Consider the following 17,540-nt stretch of genomic DNA (forward strand, 5'->3'; position numbering starts at 1 on the left):
ACAATACCCTCTTGAGAACTTGGACTGTTTTTGCAACAAGATGACCTTCGAACAATGCAGTAAACTTAGCTATAGAGATTGCTGGTGACACCTGTTGTAATACGTTCAGTTTAAAAATAGAGGCCACAGTAAATGCAAAAAAAACATAGCATGGGTGGAATCTGGAAGTTAGCAAGTTGAACCCTATTTAAGAATATTTCCCTTAGAAGATTTCTCCAGGATTTTTTTCTGACAGGGCCTGGTGCAAAGTCCACCGAAGTGAAAAGGAATTTTCTGTTGTTCTCAATGGGCTTTCCATCAGGCCCACTGAGAAAATTTAGGGTCAAAACTTGAGCATTGCAACTGCCACTGAAGTTTGTGGAAATTCTAGCTCCTCAGAGTCAGCACCTTCCAGGTTTGAAATACTTTGGAAGGACGTTCCGTCAGCCATCACTGCTTTATGATTATAGAGTTTTAAAGAAAGAAATACTTTCAGATAGGTAAACTTTTTGCCATAAAATTTGATAGACTGCAACATTCACCACTATGGATTTCCAGGGAGATCAGTCCAATCTCAGTGCTAGTATAATGATGTTAGTATTATACTAACTAATGATGTTAGTATTATACTTCCTTCATAAGGTGAGAATGAAGGGAGCTACACGTTCCACAGTATCAGAATTTTCTTCTCACCTCTTCTAAAAGATACAGCTTAGAATGTGATCATACAAACATTCTGCAAACAGAACTACCATTGAAGCTTACGGCAGTTTAGAGTGCAGCTTGGTTGTGCAATCAGACGATAGGGGTTAAAATCCATGTGAGAACATGCAATATTTTCTCTGATGAGACATATTGTGTACTATCAGATGTTTATTATGTGGCAATAGAAAACAAACTATCACCTAAGAAGCAGAGGAGAAAAGGCAATTGTGGGAAATGATGGCTTGATTTGTTTCCTTTTAAGATTTTCTGTTGTTGATCCTATCTCCAGTCATTGCAAATAGCTGGTGGGCTGAGGTACAACATTTTAGATATTGAAAGCTCTAGGTCTTTATCCTGATAGATTTATTGCTTTAATGATAGTAGAGATTTTAGATATGGAGTTTTTTGGGTCTGTATACTATTGCAGGACCACATTTGCTTCTATTTTCATAGTGTGTAACATTTGCAAAAGCACCTGACTTAGGAGGAACCTAAGTTTTACAGACTGTCAATGGCTGTGTCTACACTAGCCCCAAACTTCGAAATGGCCACGCAAATGGCCATTTCGAAGTTTACTAATGAAGCGCTGAAATGCATATTCAGCGCTTCATTAGCATGCGGGCGGCCGCGGCACTTCAAAATTGATGCACCTCACCGCCACGTGTCTCGTCCCGACAGGGCTCCTTTTCGAAAGGACCCCGCCTACTTCGAAGTCCCCTTATTCCCATCAGCTCATGGGAATAAGGGGACTTCAAAGTAGGCGGGGTCCTTTCGAAAAGGAGCCCCGTTGGGACGAGACGCGCGGTGCCGAGGCGCGTCAATTTCGAAGTGCCGCGGCCGCCCGCATGCTAATGAAGTGCTGAATATGCATTTCAGCGCTTCATTAGTAAACTTCAAAATGGCCATTTGCGTTGCCATTTCGAAGTATGGGGCTAGTGTAGACATAGCCAATGAGACTTAGGCCCTGAAACTGTTTAGTTACTTTCGAAAATTTTTATCCTGGTGACCATGGCTTTGTTACCTTTGTATGAAAGGTGATATCTACGTCCATGCAGTATTTCTCAGTGACTAGAACACTTGCTTCTCAGAGTACCATTGCACCGACTTTCTGTGTTGCTGTCTGTTTAATATATCCTTCAGTGAGAATATGAAGTGGTGTGGAACTATTGCATTTCAGACACCGTGGAGAATCATATGGTCCCACAAAATTGAATGTTATGCAGTTTTACAGTGGAGGTTGTCACATGGCTAGACTTTTATATTGGTTCTGGAAACCATTTTAATGCCCAGTGTAGCTATTGGCCCCAAATATTGTGCCGGGGGGTGCTACGTGAGGTGTCTGACGAAAGCTGATGATGCCCTGAATCTATGTGTGCTACTCACATGTCTGTATCACGTATGTAGGTAAAGTTATAGATTTTACGATGTAGCTGTATTAGAAAATGTTTCAGTGCTAAGCTTCACAATAGGAGGTATGAACTCAGCCCCAGCCTCCAGGACATTGAGCTGAACAATAGGGTGGAAGCCAGGTGCTCAGACACTGAATCCACATTCCAGATGCTTGGGATGCATCAATGAATGCAGCCAAGTGACCTGGGCTGAAACAAAGGAACATGTCCATCTCAGAAAGTTGAGACTGTTTCCTGGGATTCATCCAATGGCAGTTTGCCACAGCAGCCCACCCGAGTCATGTGGGGGGTGGACTGTCAAGGGACTATGGGAAGAAGAAGGGCCTTTTTCCCTGAAATGAGGGAGAAAACAGAAGAGACAACACAAGAATGAACAATGGTGTGGACTTAGCAGCATCCATCTTGGATTCTTTTATCTTGTAGTCTCCCAGGGTCCATGTCCCAGCACGTGGACCCCAGCGGGCAAGATCTACAATGCTCCAATGACTGAATCTATGTAACCTGAAATGAACTTTCAGAGATTCTCAAGAATCAGCAAATAACACCACTGGCCTGCATCAGTAGTTATGATTGATGCATGTAAAGTATTGCTTTAACAATTCTTCTCTCTAATCCCGCTCTTTCTTTTTTACTAATAAATCTTTAGATACTAGATCTAAAGAATTGGTGAGCATGTTGTTTGGGTAAGATCCAAGTATATATTGACTGGAGTCTGGGGCTGGGCCCTTTGGGGTTTGGAAGAATCTGTGTGGTGTTTGGTGTAACAGGCTTAACAGCCTCTCACCTTAAGTTGGGGGTTGTTGGTCTGAGCTGATAGAGTAGCTGAGAAGTCTGTAGGTTTGCTTGTGTGGCTTCTGGCTGGCCAGTGGGGCTGGCAGAGGTGCTGTGGAGACTGGCTGGATTTGCCTTAGTAAGAAGGAAATCCCAGCCTGGGGCTGGGAGTGGCCTATATTTTAAGCAAAGGTGCCCTGGATTGATTTCTCTAGCTGTGCCCAGAATCCCCATCTTATTACAGAGGTATATGTGGCAGAGCTAATTAGGGTGCTTTGTATTGGCCATTGGTTCAATTTCCACTTTTTTATTCACCAGGCTGGTTAGCTCAGGCTAGATGTACTATGGAGATGGCAGGTTCAATGCTTGGAGGGAGGAGGCAACAGCTCCCCAAGACTTATTGAATGAGAGTTATTAATGGGTTCAGAAGGAAGTTCCACCTAGTGGTCCTCCTCTGATAGAATTATAGGATTAGAAGGGACCTCAAGGGTCATTTAGTCTAATCCTAGGCCAAAAAGAAGGATTTGTTGTGGCTAAACCATAGAACACAGACAGTTATCCAGCCTTCTTTGGAAAACCTCCAGAGAAAGAGTCTCCATGACCTTTCTCATCATTCTCTTCCATTGTTCTACTATTCTTTTAGTTAGGAAGTTTTTCCTCCAATGTGGATCACACTCCAGCCTGTGCTGTAGTCCGGTGGCTGTGGTGCTGGTGAGAGGGTTAAAAGGAAGAAATCCCTGGGGCTGCACATATGCTAAGCATTTATTTTCCACTGGACACAGGAAAAACAAGGAGGTAGCCTGTGTTAGTTGCTGAGTTGTGGGCTATGGTTTGTTCAGCTGTTCATGGTCACATGAGTGTTTTTGAGAGCATTTTGAAGGCTGTTGTGCTGCATCCACACTTGGAACAACAGCGATTTTTTTTTTTTGTTTTTGTTTTTTTTTAAATAATGCTCTGCAGGGGAATAAAGGTGCCTGCAAGTAATTCGCATGGGACCTTATTTACTAACGTTACAAAATTCATGTCCAAGGGGTCACATCCACAAGAGCTTATTGTCAAGCTCTACTGTACCAACAGAAAAATGTTTCCAAGGCAACTGTCTAATGAATCTGCTGGAAATTTTTTTCCAAAAGGCACTCCTCCATGCCAATGGATTAAACATTTCTGAAGACGCACAGATCCAGTGCTGGGACTATAATCCCTCATGGCAATGCCAGAGATTTTAAACATAATCCCATCATTTTCAAGGATATGTACACTAAAGAATCCACGCAACCGGGTGAATGGATCCAGTTTTAAAAGAAATAATATTTAATACTTGTACTCTTCTTTGTTCCCTTTGCTTAGACAGTGATGCTGCTCTCTCGCTGTATATTATCACAACAGCACAGACGAGCTGTAACAAATCTAAGATGCTGATTTTTTAGGATCATTCAACATATTTGTTTTATTTTCCACTATATGACAAATTCCGAGTCCCCCCGCCTTTTTTTAAATAAAGGTAGCTTCTACTCTCTTTCTGTTGCCTAGATACAAGCATAAAATGGTTTTGTGTTCTCCACTGCTCCTTGCGTGTGCTTGTGCATGTGCAAAATGACTGACAAGCTTTTTTTGTTTTATTTTGCTTTTTCCTGCTAGTTCTTTGCATTAATAAGGCAGGTCTCTTATTTCCTACTTCTACAAAGATTCTTTGTGCAGGTGTAGGTCATATTACAAATACCAAGGAAATTTTATTCTGAGGAAATTAGAGGGGAAAAGTTTATAGATCACCTCTGGAAACCCCTTTTTTAGCTCTGCCTTTGTTAATAACTTTATTTAGCTCAAACGCCTCACAGATAGTTGGAAAAAGAGATCCGTTGTTTAAACATTCAGCACCCCATATCTTTAAGGAATGAAAGGGCTTCTTCTTATGTCTCTGGTCCTCCAATGGCCAAAATGAGAAAGAGACAATATAATTGTGCTCATATACTTTAGGAAAAACACAGGTAGAAAACACATAACTATGGAAGTTCTCATTAGTCATATTGCATTTTTTGCATCAGTGTAACTGAATGCAGTGTGTCCAATTGAAACTGAAGCTCCTCTATCATTATCTCAGTCACTTCGCAGAACACTTGCCCTTGTTAACTAAATTACTAAATGTCAGTGATAAATAATTGACATTGTTCAAAACCTTTGTTAAGGGTGAGGGGCGGACTTAGTCTTCCCATTCATAATATATCAGATGACATATACTGTTCTAAAATTAGTGCATTTTGCTCTGCATTTGTTTTCATTAGGACTGTGTCTGGAAACAGAGGACATTGTCATTCCATTATGTTTTTAATGATTTAATACAGTGTCGTGGGAAGTCTGGACCTGCTTCCTGTGGAACTAATAAAAGCAAGCCACTCATTTATGTGAGCTCAATGCCTTTATTTTTCCATGCATCCCTGTAAGAGATGCAGTTAGCACTTTGGGAATCATCACAGTAGCCACTTGCTCTTTGCAGAGCAAGCTGTTTTTTAATAGATGTACTTAAAGAAAATGTATTGATTAGGGTGACAAGTGTAGATATTGGTATTATACCTTTTCAGGATCAGCCACATCTTTTAAAACTTTAGCCTTTATTTGCAAATGTAGCTTATTTTTAATAAGAGTAAGTCTATACTAGGGAAATATGTTGATTTCAGATATGCAAATTCTAGCTAAAGCTTTTGCATAGCTAGAATTGATGCATCAGAACTGACTTATTTCCCTAGTGAAGACACAGCTTCTGTAGTCTCACGTTGAGCTCTCTTACCGCATGCAATAGTGTGGAGTACGGGGGTTGATGGCTGAGCCCAGAGAGGTTGATTTTGCCACATGTTCATCAGACATGCAAAATTGAATTCTGGAAGATTGACCACCAGTGCATTGATTTTCTGATAAGGTATAGACAAGCTCTTAGGTCTTTTCAGTACTTTTCAGGAGTGTAATATGAATGGCATCCTATCAAAAAGTGCTAATTTTAGCAGATTTTCGCATAGTTAAGTTCTATTATTTTAACTGTGAAGATATTTTTCTATTTTTTTTCAGAAGCAGGTATGCAATTTTAGAAACATGGAAATGCAAAAAGCAGTGTGATCTGAATCCTCCTTTGCTTTCCCATAAGGCGTAAAGAGTGGACTTTTTTATACCCGTTGAAAATACAGTGGTGTTGCTTAGAAGTTGGTAGCTCTTGCTTTCGGTTTGTTGATCCAAAACGGTATTGTGAATCAGTGTATAAGTCAGCTTGAAGGTGACATTTCTCAAATCAGCCAGGCTTCCATTTTGTCCACCAAAGCACTACCCCAAGTTTGAGTACTCCAAAATCAGGATTTCAGGTTGTTTTCGGTATGTTTCCAATGTAGGCTGAATGAGAAGCAGTTTCAACATTGACTTATTAGTATTTGCATCTGGACAATACACTGAGGAATAGCCTGGATCTTTGAATCATGGCTTCCCATTCTAATATATGAAAGGTGACTCAAACTTCTAATATAAGATGCACTCAAAACAAGATGTTCAGTCAGTCAACTGATTTTTGACAATTGGGTGGATGATTTGAATAAAGCAGTAGAACTTTCTTAATGGAAAACATACACTGACAGACTCAAACCAAACTTAGGAGCCCTATGTTGAACTTTGAGGAATTTCATTTTCTTTGTAACAGGGTTTCTTGATTAGGATCTAAAATCTAGATGCAGGTATTTGAATTCCATAGAGCTTAAGGAAGACGAGTACTTGGGAAATGCAGAGGACTCAGTACATGTCAGAGAGCTGGGGATGACAGCCTACAGCAGGGGTCAGCCACCTTTCCCAGGCAGAGTGCTGAAATTTGACCTTTTTGACCTCTATATCCAATCCGATTGCTGGTGATACTTTTTAAAACCGCTAATAGTCCTACTTACAATAGATCATTAATAAATAAATTAAGATGCAGGACTTTAGCATTCAGGTAGTAGATGGTAGCATTAGCTGGTCTTCTGGTAATCCACAGGTGGCATGGATTTGAGCAAGCTCCTGACTCCATGAGGGAGGAGGGGCGGGAATGAGTAACTACCTCACATGCCAATGAAATCGGCTTGCGTGCCACTCATGGCACACGTGCCAGGAGTTGCTGACTCCTGGTCTACGAGTTCCCTGCTTCCCCATCCCAGCAGTATAAGAACCCTCAAACTCTTTGTACCGGAGCATCCATCGCACTACTAGCATCAGAAGACGGTGGCAGTTTCAATAGCTAATAGTTTTTCTTCTGAGCCCCTTTTATGTTTGGTGTAAACTTCATAATCTGGGACTGCCTCAGTTGTATGAGGAACGAGACTTTATCATTCATGGGACGTTTTCATGCCCCAGAACACTGAGTGAGGTTCTGACACTCCAGAGTATGTGACTGTGTCTACACTACAGAATTTTGTTGACAGATGTTACTGTCAGGACCTATTTCCCAACAGAACCTGTTTTGACAGAAAGTGTCCACACATAATGTAGGCTCCCCCCGTTGATGCCATCTGTTGACAGAACAGCCAACCAGAAGCTCTGCAAACAGGGCAGCCTGGTGAACTGGAAGCCCCTTCTGTTGACTGAGGGCCCCCCAGAGCATCCATACTGTATTTTTTTAGGACAGAGGCTTTATGCCTCATACAGGAGTGACTTAACTCTCTTGAGGAAACTGCTGCGTTCTGTTGATCATTTCTTGACAGAACGCATTTGTAATGTGGACGCTCCCTGAGTTTTGTCAACAAAAGCCTAGTTTTATTGACAAAACTGTGCAGTGTAGACACAGTCTGTGATTGCTTCTGAGAGAGAGAGAGAGAGCAGTCTGGACCTAGAGAGTACCAGGAAACTATAGCATCAGGGAGGGCCTAGCTATTAACTCCCCAGATCTTTTGTGTGGGAAAATGAAACGGAAGGAGAGAAGTTACCCGAAGTGCCCCAAATCTCAAAAGTTTAGGATTGGGTGAGGTGGAGGGCCCAGAGTTGTTAGTTTAACCTTAGCTTCACAGACCTTTCTCCACTAGTGAGTTTGTGACCACCAGTGGAATTGCAGTAAAAATGGGTTTATGCAGTTGTCATGTGCCTAGGTCAAGCTGTTGTCCTGCAAATAACCCACGAGATCCTGCTGTGGAACATGAATTGTCTAGCCTGGGATGAAAGCTGCACTTGCACCAGATGTAGATATGCAAGGCTTAGATCTAGAGACTGGCATTTTCCAAGGAGTCTCAAGAAGCTGGCCCAAGGGGAGATGCGCACCAGGACTAGTTGGCTCAGGCTCCGTTGACAATCCCATGCAGGAGCCTTAAGAGTTGAAGGTTTTATAAGAGCTGGGTTTCTGCTCTATTAGAATTGGTTTGCTTGTATTTTAGTGGATTTTTGAGTTAAAAATGACCAAAACACTCTGAGGATTTGTGGGTTGTCAGTAATGTAACTCCAGCTTTGTTTTCCACTAACGCATGGAAAGCAAAGCACCTGTGTGTATGCTATACAGGCCAGCTTAATACCATGTTTGCAGCATGCTTCGCTGAAGTTCGTGATTTCTAATGACTTTGCTTATACAAATGTCACCATCTGGAACTAGCTCATGTGACTTTTTCATTATGAAGGAACACATTGATTATATTTACAGCATCACACTGGATTTCAATAAGGCAAAATTCATTTTGATCGTCATAAAATGAGTAATAACTAGAAAATGATATGGTGATCTTCAATATCTTTTGACTTGCTAATGGAAAGTCAAGATGGGAAGAGTGACTCAATCTCAGTTGTGTGGTTTGTTTTTTATGAGTTATTCACCTTCCTTTGAATCTCGTGTAGCTTCTCAAAATGTGTTTTAAGAATTAAAATGTGATAGTGTTAAAACTTTGTGCTATAGATGTCACAGCTGAGGTTTAACGAACACAAAGTGAATGGCAATTCCTACGTGAAAAAACATAGTGGATTGATGAGTCTTCCACCTGGTCCATTAGCCTCTCTCTGTCAGTGGCTGGTAACAGCTGAATCAGAGGAAAATATGAGAAACTCTCTTGTGTCCAATTATGGAATATCCTGTTCGCTGAGAAGTTTCTATCTAAGCCCCTCAGAGACACTTAGATTTTATTATTGCTGCCTCTGAGCCTTCGGTTTGACATCCTGGCTTGAGGCAAAGGATATTGCTCAGGTCTTGGGCAGGAGCTGTCAGTGGAAAATCAAGGTACAATAAAAGTAGACATGCCAGAGGGAATAGTAAAGGCTTTTTTCCCCCCACCTCCCAGAGCAAACTCCTTGTAATAAGAAGCCAGGTTTAGGAAGGGTGTCGAGGTGATAGTTGGGAAAGAGGTGCCTATCAGTTCCCGAAGGGGGCGCTCAGGAGCTAGACTGAGGCAATGGAAGTCTGCAGGAAGGGTCTTATATTTGCACAGCTTGGGAGAAAACACGTGCCCTTTGTCTGAGGGCTGGCTGACAAAAGCTGCCTCCCTGCCACACTCCTATAATGGTAGCAGCTATAATATCTGCTCCCCCTGGTTGTGTGAGGGTCAGCTCTTGGAGCTGTACACTTCTGCCGAGGATCCCGCTGAGAGGAGCATCTGGCCATGGTCTTTAGTCCCAGCCTGGGTAGGAAGCAGGATCAGAAGTCTGTTCCTCATTGATTAATTTCTCTCTACCCCCACAAAAGAAGAGGGATGTTGGATAGAACCTCATATCACAAACCAATACCAGAGTTTGAGACTTGCACAACAGGAAGGGTAAAAAAGAGAAACCAGCTGTGTGAATGTTCTGACACTGGCAGACCAGATGCCAGTGCATGCCAAGACTCCTGGGACTCACTGAATATTGACAAATGCGTTGATGGAGACCGGTCTGGCTCAGCTGTGTGTTAGCATTACTAAAATAGATATTATTAGAATGTGTTTTGTGTAAAGACTTTATGAAATGCTTGTAGAATTCTACATGTATTAATCATGTTTATAATATCTGTATCCCATGTTATAAGGTAATATTTGTTTGCTCTGTAACTGTTTGAGTGTTTGCTAAAACTGTAAAACCCCATAGTCAGGAAAGAAGCATCACCGGGTGTGAACTAGTCATTTATGAGAAGAGGGCTCATCTCTAGTCCAACCAAAGAAGGCCTATAGACTTCAGGTGAACCATTGTGGAACCATCATCCAGCATCCTTTGTCAAATTCTCAAATGGAACCCCCATGGAAAACGCAAAAGAGGAAGACCTCAGGCAATGTGGAGAAGATCTCCTGAGATTGAAGGACAACACCTGGGATCAGTTAGAAGTTTTGTCCTGAGACAGAGTGAAGTGGAGGAGACTTGCAGATGACCTATGCTTCACCTGGAGTACAAGGTTGAAAGAAAGAAAGAAACAAACAAACCATTGTGGAACTTTGGTGGACAAAAGAATTTGTTTGCTCCCCACATGCTAAATAAATGAGAATGTGCATCAGCTTAAGCTGTGGAGCAAGGGATAAAAGTCCCTGTAAGGAAGAATAAACACAATGCTTCTTCGAATGTAGAGAGGGCAACATTTCTAAGCATAAGCAAGGGACCCCAAACTGCCTAGCTCAATTTAAAGCTAAAGACATACAGAGTTTGCACATTATAGCAGTGTTGATTCACTTTTGAACCCTAACTCATTTGTGCATGTATGTTCACCTGCTTTAACCTTGTAAAGAACTCTTCTTTCTTTCTCCTAGATAATAAGTCATTTTAGTTAATGTATTACAGGATTGGCTGGAAGTGTTCTTTTGGTAAGAGATCTAAGGTACAATTGACCTGTGGTGAATGGCTGGTTCTCTGGGAATGGGAGTAATGGAGTAACCTGAAAATTGTTGTGATGTTTGGTATAAGGGGTGATCTGGTAGGCATCCTTCAGTCTGCATAGACTATGGATCACGGCCTTTATAGTTTCAATTGAGGCCTTCATTTACAGCATCTACTGTGACTATGAAGACCCACATGAGAGTGACAGTCCTTGCTGCATCTCTTGCAGATGTGGTGGGTGTCTGGCAAGTCCTTAGTGTGCTTTCGCTTCTCCTCTTCTAGCTGTCTGATCCTCATCTCGACCTTCTGAAGGCCCTTGTGTAACCCCTGCCTCCATCTGCTGCAGTCTGTTCTTCCATGATATTCCAAGGATGCGCCTGAGGCAGCGCAAGTGGAAGATGTTCAGCCTCTTTTCCTGGTGGGCATACAGGGTCCAAGTCTCGCTGCCATAAAGGAGGGTGCTGAGGATGCAGGCTCTGTAGACTTGCATTTTGGTGTGAGTGTACAGCTTGTTGTTATTCCACTCTCTCTTGCTGAGTCTGGACAGAGTTGTGGCCGCTTTTCCGATCCTCCTATTTAGCTCAGTGTCCAACGACAGGGTGTCAGTGATGGTGGACCCGAGGTAAACGAACTCGTGGACGACCTCTAACGTATAGTTGTCAATGCTGATTGATGGGGATTCAGCAGCATCCTGACCAAGTACGTTTGTCTTCTTTAGGCTGATGGTAAGCCCAAAGTCCTTGCACTTCTCTCTAAGGCAGCTGCAGGAGAAGTGCAGGGAGCAGAGGAAGCCACTCTACATAGCCTTCATCGACTTGACCAAGGCCTTTGACTTGGTCAGCAGGGATGGTCTGTTCAAACTGCTCCACAAGATAGGCTGTCCTCCACGGTTACTCAAGATGATCCAGTCGTTCCACGAAGACATGAGATGAACCATCCAATATGATGGCGCATTATCGGATGCTTTCAGAATCAGGAGCGGCGTCAAACAAGGATGCGTGCTTGCTCCGACATTGTTCGGGATCTTCTTCGCACTCCTCCTGAAGCATGCCTTTGGATCTTCAACAGAGGACATCTTGCTGCACACAAGATCTGATGGGAAACTGTTTAACCTTGCAAGACTGAAAGCTAAGTCTAAGATGCGAGAAGTCCTCATCAGAGACATGCTGTTCGCAGACGATGCTGCTGTAGTGTCTCACACAGAAGACCAGCTTCAAAAACTGCTGGATCAGTTCTCCAAAGGGGTGATCTATCACAAAGGAATAGATTGGGGTGCCCAAAGGGGCTGTCAATAAATCCATGTTAAGTCTGTTATAGTGCTTGAGGCATACATACTTGGTATTTGGTGAAATCTAATTATAGAACTCACAGTCTGTTGGGGTTTGTGCCCTGGTTTGTAACATTCTGCCCTGAGGCTGGTGCCTGCATTTATGTGATACTCCAGAAAGCCTGACAAAAGGGAATATATCCCATAATTTAGACACCAGTAACTACAGTGCTGTAGCCTGTGCCTCAGACTGCAGCACTCACGCCTCTGTAAAAAGGTTAGTGATGATGAAAGAATGATGGATTTCTCATGTTCCATTCAGTTCATGTTCTTTTGTTTCCTCTTGGCACGGAAGCACAAAACATTTGTGAATTGTAGTGACAGTCTCAGTGCCTCTCTCTCCCTTTTTAAAATTGATTTCCTTCTATAAAATTGCTGGCTTGCTATCCAGTGAAGTGGACTGAAATTTTCCCTGACAGAATCAAAAAATGCTGCTTTGCAAAGAATGTCCAACAAATGCATCATTTATGTTTAGCTCTTGCTGGAGGGATGTTTCTTATTCTCATTGTTTGCAAGCTGCAATAGTGCCTTTAATTGAGAGGAACAGCATTATGAAATAATATCCAAAAGGTTAGGCAAACCATTTTATTTACAATTTGTGAACCTCATTGTTTTGCCATTCATTGCTGGCTTTTCCTTGCACCTGTTGCTTATATTGTGAACATGAACAAAACTGAAGCCTATATTAGGAATCAAGGTGGGTGTTAATCAGAATCCTGGATCAGACTACTCCTGTACTTGGGGCAAGTTGGGATCCAGAGCCAAACTCTGTGAGTTAGCCCTTGTTCCTGTAATGCACTATAAACTGAAATCAAAACACCCCCAGTACTTGAGGAGTTGTTATTGTGGATTTGAACTTCACCGCTTGGATCAATCTTCAGTTAGGGTACATTGGTTCTTTTAGTAGCACACAAGATGCTTTCCACCTGGATGTACTTGTGATATTTGTTTTAGAAGAATCTTTCAGTGATGTACTCTGTATTTTGAAGATCTTTGAATTTGTTCAGTCAATGTGACCTCAGCAACAGTAGGCTTGCCTTTGGGTTGGTACAGGCAAGGAAATGCAAAATTCTAAGCTATGCAAAACCCAGGGTAGTATAAGATAATAGACTGGTTTATGATTGTATATGTGCATATATGGCTACATCTACACTACAGAGATCTTTCTAAAGAAACTCTTCTGGAAGATCCGAAACACTTTTTTCAAAAGAGTGCATCTATACACAAAAAAGCAGATCAAAAGAGTGATCTGCTCTTTAGAAAGAGAGTGTCCACACAGCCCCTGCTCTTTCAAAAGAACAGGCCAGGGATCGAATATGAAGACTGTTCTTTTGAAAGAAGGGCCATGAAGAGCATCTACATACATGTTTTTTTTGAAAGAAGCTTTCGAAACCAGGCACTCTTCCTGAAATGGGAAAGGAAGAGTGATTTCAAAAGGAGCGCCACATTCTTTCGATTTGCTTTTGAAAGAATGCTTTTGTGTGTAGACGTTCCATGGACTCTTTTGAAAGAGCCCCCTTCTTTTGAAAAATCTTTTGAAAGAACTTGCTAGTGTAGATGCAGCCAATAGCTGTGTCTACACGTGCACGCTACTTCGAAGTGGCGGCACTAACTTCGAAATAGCGCCCATCGCGGCTACACGCGTCGGGCGCTATTTCGAAGTTAACTTCGACGTTAGGCGGCGAGACGTCGAAGTCGCTAACCTCATGAGGGGATCGGAATAGCGCCCTACTTCGACGTTCAACGTCGAAGTAGGGACCGTGTAGACGATCCGCGTCCTGCAACGTCGAAATTGCCGGGTCCTCCATGGCGGCCATCAGCTGAGGGGTTGAGAGACACTCTCTCTCCAGCCCCTGCGGGGCTCTATGGTCACCGTGGGCAGCAGCCCTTAGCCCAGGGCTTCTGGCTGCTGCTGCGGCAGCTGGGGATCCATGCTGCAGGCACAGGGTCTGCAACCAGTTGTCGGCTCTGTGGATCTTGTGTTGTTTAGTGCAACTGTGTCTGGGAGGGGCCCTTTAAGGGAGCGGCTTGCTGTTGAGTCTGCCCTGTGACCCTGTCTGCAGCTGTGCCTGGCACCCTTATTTCGATGTGTGCTACTTTGGCGTGTAGACGTACCCTCGCAGCGCCTATTTCGATGTGGTGCCGCGCAACGTCGAAGTTGAACATCGACGTTGCCAGCCCTGGAGGACGTGTAGACGTTATTCATCGAAATAGCCTATTTCGATGTTGCTACATCGAAATAAGCTATTTCCATGTTGGCTTCACGTGTAGACGCAGCCAATATGTTGATATTTTGTGCGTGTGCTCCTTTAAGTAACTTCGTTTACATGCACAGCCATATTCTATATTAGTGCAAGGAGAAAGTGAAAAGAAATTCTCCCTAGCTTGGGGTCTTTGAATGGGTATTGGGCACAGAATCTGACTTTTCCCCTCTAACTTCACAGACACCTACTGTTTAGCTTTTGTCTGAGCCGTCATGAAAGGAGAGGGGAACACTGATGTTTAATTCCTCATTCACTGAGAACTAGACAGTGCCGCCCCTCCCTTCTGGTGATGGAATGTCAGCTGGAACTGGGGTACCACTGATCTCCTTTTGAGGACTCCTTCTCACACTGTTCTGCTGTGACCAGCCCCATTCCCCTCCAGTATGCATTTTCACCAGCCTCCACAGATGTAAGGACATACCCAATTGCAGCTACATGCAAGTTGTCCGTCCAACCTTTGCAGTGAACCAACAATAAAAAAGTGTCAGCTAAGGCTGGCTCCATCTTCCCTGGGAAATATCCCCTCTGGAGTATAAACTCTAAATTATACCTTCTTGTACTGCACAGGGAATTGTACAGCATAAAGTTTGTCCCCCACAACTCCACCCAAGATGGAGAAGAATATGCATCAGCCTTTCCCCTGGAGCTAGGATTCCTTTTCATTTCTTTCCATCTCAGTGTTCCAGATAAAATAAAAATCACTTTATTAACTACAAAAGAGATTTTCAGTGGTAGCAAACAGATCAAAATAGATTACCTAGCAAATAAACAAAAACGCAAACTAAACAGATTGGATGTGAATAGCAGATTCTCACCTTAAAACAGGGTCTCAAACTCGGCTAAACTTAGGGTCAGTGCCAGTCCTCAAATCCTCCTACCAGGCCAGCAGGCATCCCTTCTGGCAGGGCTCTGGAGAGGGAGGGCAAGGGTGTCTGTGTGTCCTCCCTGGCCCAGCCTGCTACCCTGGGCAAGTTAATCCCATCCATGACCCCATCCCCATGACTCCTAGCAGTGCAGCAGGGCTAGAGCATCTTCCCTATGGCCTGGGGGAGGTGAGTGCAGAGCCATCTTGTCCATAGGACTGGGGCTGGGGTACTCTCTGCTTGTCACTGCTGTGGTAAACAAAGTTTCCTCTAATTTTTTCCATCCATGGGTGGAATAAATTTTGTTGTGTGCACCCAGGCATGTGTGGATGTGCACCACCAATAGAAACACCTGCTGCCCAGCGCAGGTGTCTGTGGGCACTCTGCGAATCAGCTGTGCAGTGCATGGCTCTCTCCTGAGTGGCTGCTCAAGTGCTCAGCTTACAGGGAACACTGGTGGCGAAGTGGAGTGATGGGACTGGCCTGGGAGATGGCATCAGATCAGTGCAAGCTGCTGTGTTGCTCTGCTTCCCTGTGGGTCCTGCTGCTGTGGTGAGTGCATGGAGGGGTGGGGCTGGGGCATGGGGGGGTAGTTCCGACCCCTGTTGCCACCCTGCACTAGGTCCCCCAGTAATCTCTGAGGCCATGTTTCTCTGGGAAGGGTGCTAAGGAGAAGGTGCAGTGAAGGGTGGGGTGGAGCAGGGTCAGTAAGATGTGGGACAAGAGCAAGATATGGCCATCTACCCCCTTATGCCACTGGGAATTACATGCTGGCAGTGGTGCACAGGCCAGATTGTGGAACTGCTCAGGTCATAGATGGCTGTGATTTTGAAACCCCTGTCTTAAAAGGTGGATTCTTAAGGGTGGAACTACATTTGCTTTACAGCTTTAAATCCCCAAAAGTTTCATTTCACAGTCTAGGAATCCCTGTAGCCTGGGTCCAGCACTGCCTCACGTTTTGTCTCTGTTTCTCAGGTGTTCACAGGAGTCATTTAAGGTGGGGAGTGAAGAAACACAGAAGATGTTACTCTCTGCCTTATGTACCTTTCGCATATGGTGGGAGTCCTTTGATTCCAAAGCTTGGTTCCCAGACCAGTTTGTGGAAAAATATTGACATCCCAAGATGGAGTCTAGCATCATGTGGCCTCGTCACATGTCCTTGTGAGTCATAGCAGCCGTCACTGAGTGGCTTTTTGCAACATTCACAGGAAGGTGGGCCAGGTGGGAGATAAGCTTCTCCTAAGGCCTGTTGTTTTTTCCTTAATGGCCATTTGCTCTGAATAGGGCCTTCCCTGCCTACTATGGCTGTTTCTAAAGTGGCATGCTAATAAATGGCCCAAAATATGCTAATGAGGTACGGATGTAAATTTCCAGCGCCTCATTAGCATAAGGTCACATGATTTGGAGTCCGGAAGACGCTCTTCTGGACTCCAAAATGGCGTGTAGAAGCGTGGGACCCCGGTGGGGGGGGTCTTCCGGAAGGAAATTTTTGGGAAGAAGGGGCCTCCGGAAGGAGGACTTCCTTCTGGAACACCCCCCCGAGGGCTGTGCTTCTACATACTATTTTGGAGTCCGGAAGAGCATCTTCCGGACTCCAAATTATGTGACCTTATGCTAAAGAGGCGCCTGGAATTTACATCCATGCCTCATTAGCGTATTTTGGGCCATTTATGTGAAGAAACAGCCTGTCTGAAAGTATCTTATCTAGTGAGTGTTACCCAGCTGTAGCTACATTTGAAATACAGATACATAATCAATATTTATAACTTCACATACAAAAATGATATGTGCATACAAATAGAATAATCATATTCAACAAATCATTATTTTCCAGTAGCAACTCACATGATTTATCTTGGATAAAATACATCATAATTATAATAATATCACTATGAAGAATATGGGATGCCATGGCACACACCCCATCATCATATCCAAACTATGCATCCCTGCTTTTCGTAAAATGTGTTGCCTACCCAGGAGTTTTCATTGTTTCAGTGAAAGGTGCTGCAAATTCAGCGCTTTCACCAGTCAGGCCACTAAGTCAGATGCCTAGATATAGACTTAAGCACCTAGCTTGAAGCAATCATTCAAAAATATGTTGGTGATACCTTTTTGACCGTTTTAATAGAATTACCTTAGCATGCAATATGGGGGATGCTTTTCAAACTATCAAGAGGATACTTCTTTAAAGTCACAAATCTGGAAAGAAATAGATGTATTGTTTTTTATATTTCTGTAAGTTTCCTGGATCCAGCAGAATTCCTCAGTTGAAATCACACTGTGAAACTGATCATTTCCTTTGCCCATCTTTGCCAGCTGATGTATTCCTTGTGAATGTGTTGCTTTCTCTAGATTATATAGAAATCTGTGCTATTAGCTTGAGAGCCTGAAGAATTAGTTGATGAAACATTCAGTTAATTCCTTACTCTTTGATTGTCGGGACTCTCGGCAAATGAAAAATGTTTCTGTA

Source organism: Carettochelys insculpta, chromosome 2, assembly GCF_033958435.1.
Source record: "Carettochelys insculpta isolate YL-2023 chromosome 2, ASM3395843v1, whole genome shotgun sequence".
NCBI lineage: Eukaryota > Metazoa > Chordata > Testudines > Carettochelyidae > Carettochelys > Carettochelys insculpta.